Source organism: Sinocyclocheilus anshuiensis, unplaced genomic scaffold (genome assembly GCF_001515605.1).
Source record: "Sinocyclocheilus anshuiensis isolate Anshui unplaced genomic scaffold, SAMN03320099.WGS_v1.1 scaffold1138, whole genome shotgun sequence".
NCBI lineage: Eukaryota > Metazoa > Chordata > Actinopteri > Cypriniformes > Cyprinidae > Sinocyclocheilus > Sinocyclocheilus anshuiensis.
The window spans coordinates 14,658-18,140 of NW_015540893.1; positions in this window are offsets into that span (position 1 = coordinate 14,658).

The window sequence follows — 3,483 nt, forward strand, 5'->3', positions numbered from 1 at the left end:
AATGTGTTAGTGTGTTATGTGTAAACCAGGTTAAAGAGATGGGTCTTTAATCTAGATTTAAATTGACAGAGTGTGTCTTGCTCCCGAACAATGTTAGGTAGGTTATTCCAGAGTTTGTGCGCTAAATAGGAAAAAGATCTGCTGCCTGCAGTTGATTTTGATATTCTAGGCATTATCAAATTGCCAGAGTTTTGAGAACGCAGCAGACATGGAGGACTATAATGTAATAAGAGCTCGTTCAAATACTGAAGTGCTAAACCGCTCAGGGCTTTATAAGTAATAAGCAAGATTTTAAAATCTATACGATGTTTAATATGTAGCCAGTGCAGTGTTGACAGAACCGGGCTAATATGGTCATACATATGTCGAAGTAACCTGAGGATCCTATGGCGAAGTGCTGCTTATATAACCAGATGCCCCGCTCTGGCAGGCTTTGTCGCCATAGGCTCGTGCAGCTCCGCTACCGAGCCATTGGTTCGTTTTTTTAATTCACTGCACGAACCAATGGCCGTGCAGTTACACTGCGTTATTGAAAGGCTTCAGTATTCTGAGAAAAAGGTTTTCTGTCTTAGGAGACGCAGTACTCGTCAACACCTGTTGATGCTTTATTTTTCGTTAATGTACCCACTGTATTGAATAAATACCTGGGATTATGTTTGTTTTCTTCTAAGAGAGACGAAAAGTAATCAGATCTAGCAGTTTTGAATGCTTTTCTGTAGGATAGGTTACTTTCCCGCCAAGCAATGCGAAATACCACTAGTTTTGTTTTCCTCCAGCTGCGCTCCGTTTTCCGGGCTGCTCTCTTTAGGGTGCGGGTGTGCTCATTATACTACGGTGTCAGACTGTTTTCCTTAATCTTCCTTAAGCGTAAAGGAGCAACTGTATCTAAAGTATCTCTCTAAAAGAGAGAGTCCGACAGTTTTAGCTATATGAAGTTTGCATTAGACTAGATAATGATCTGAGATATCATCGCTTGGCTGCATAATTTCAACACCATCAACATCAATTCCATGTGACAGTATTAAATCTAGAGTATGATTTCGACAATGAGTAGGTCCTGAGACGTGTTGTCTAACCCCAATAGAGTTCAGAATGTCAATGAATGCTGATCCCAGTGCATCTTTTTCATTATCAACATGGATATAAAATCACCAACAATTAAAACTTTATCTGCAGCCAGCACTAATTCAGATAGAAAATCAGCAAATTCTTTAATAAATCTGAATGGTGCCCTGGTGGCCTGTAGCCAGTACAAACACCACAGGGGATTTATCATTAACATGTGTTTCTCTGGATAATGTTAGATGAAGCACCATTACTTCAAACGAGTTATACTTGAAGCCCGCCCTCTGAGAAATACTGAAAACATTGTTATAAATTGAAGCAACACCTCCCCCTTTACCTTTTGGACGTGGCTCATGTTTATAACAGTAATCTTGAGGGGTAGACTCATTTAAAATAATGTAATCATCAGGGTTTAGCCAGGTTTCTGTCAAACAGAGCACTTCTAGGTCATGATCAGTGATCATATCATTTACAAAAAGTGCTTTCGTAGAAAGGGACCTGATATTCAATAAGCCAAGCTTTATCATTTGTTTATCCGTATTACATCTGTTTTTTATTTGTTGAACATCAATTAAATCGTTACTCTTAAATTGGTTTGGACGTTTTTTTTATTTTCTAGTTCGGGGAACAGACACAGTCTCTATACTGTGATATCTAGGTGAAAGAGTCTCTATTTGCTAAGAATTAACTGATTTCTGTGACATGAGGTGGCTAGCAGACGGTCGGTTTAGCCAGTCTGTCTGCTTCCTGACCTGGGCCCCAGTTAGTCAAGTACAAAGCATATAGACAGAGGACAACACAAGAGTTACAAATTCTGACAATAGATGAACATCCAGGAAATGATCAGGATCAAAAGCTGAGAGGAAGAATAGGAGTAAGAATGCATGGTGGAAGAGTACAGAGGCAAAATAGAGGAAAAGGCAGAAGAAACCAATGACATAGGCGCATATCAGATGAAATAAGGGCCACTATTGTGGACCATATTGTCAGTCATGGCTTACAATGGCTGAGGTGGGTTTCCTGTGTTTGCCTTTCTAATTTTGTATTCTCACCTTGGTACCCATATTTATTTTTCCTTTCTATACAATTACAGTGTACTGTGAATCCTATCCAGTCTCTTTCAATCAATACCCCACATACAGTAGTGTGCAAATTTGTATTTTTGAAATGGATATACGGCATACAGAAGAAGTGCAGCCTTCTGCACTGTTATATTGACAACATGAAGCATTTTGACTCTCTTGTTTGTGAACAATGACACAAGGACTTTTCATTCTGATGGCACTGATATGTTCATTGACATAAATACTTACTTTTGTGAGATGAACTAAAGATTTTGAGTAAGTTATAGGCTTTTGAAGGTAATCCATTTTGTGGAGCTGTTTGTACGAATTGTTTTGAGAAATGCACATACTTATTTGCAAATATTAAGGATGACTCAAGAAATGCAGCAAATCGACTGAGAAAAACTATAAGAATCCGTTCAGGAACATCTTTTATTTTTCCTTTTTATTTGTAGCGCGATCTTTCTGCATATGTCTTTTCCTTTTCTCAGTATTATAGCAATAATAATTAGATAAAATTTCAAAGAAATATTAGTGACCTAGATTAATAATCTTGGTTACATGCAGTAAAGTGGATCTTGCTAGCCAGATTTGAGGATCACTGGCCTATATGAAACAACAGGTTCTGAAGAGGTCAACAGGTTCTGAAAAGTTCTCTTTTGGTTTGAGCCATTATAGTTTAAGTGACCAAAGAATGGACAGTCAATGTTAGTATTCTCCTAGTTGCATTACAACATACAGTAATGTGTAAATTTGCACTTTTGAAATGGATATATGGCATACAGAAGAAGCGCAGCTTTCTGCATTTCAATACAGTAACTGCCATCCAAACTGTTGCCATAGTTTACATCAGGTAATACTAACAGAGTGCACAGAGTGTTATATTGACAACATGACTAAGCATTTTGACTATCTTGTTTGTGAACAATGACACAAGGACTTTACATTCTGATGGCACTGATATGTTCATTGACATAAAAACTTACTTTTGAGAGATGAACTAAAGATTCTGAGTAAGTTACAGGCTTTTGCAGGTAATCCATTGTGTGGTGCTGTTTGCACTAATTGTTTTGAGAAACGCACATACTTCTTTGCAAATATTAAGGATGATTTGAGAAATGCACCAAAGTGACTGAGAAAAACTGTAATATATTGTCATAATTTCACACTGAACCTCCAAATGAATGTAGAAACAACCCATATTTTAAATGTTTAATGGCATCTCTTTACTAAGTAGCCTATTATTAACAAAGGCCAGTATTTTTGATACCAATACAGCTACTGATGTCTCGATTAATTGCATTTTCATCTCAATTTTAGCCATTAATTATAGCCATTCAACATTACAGTATAA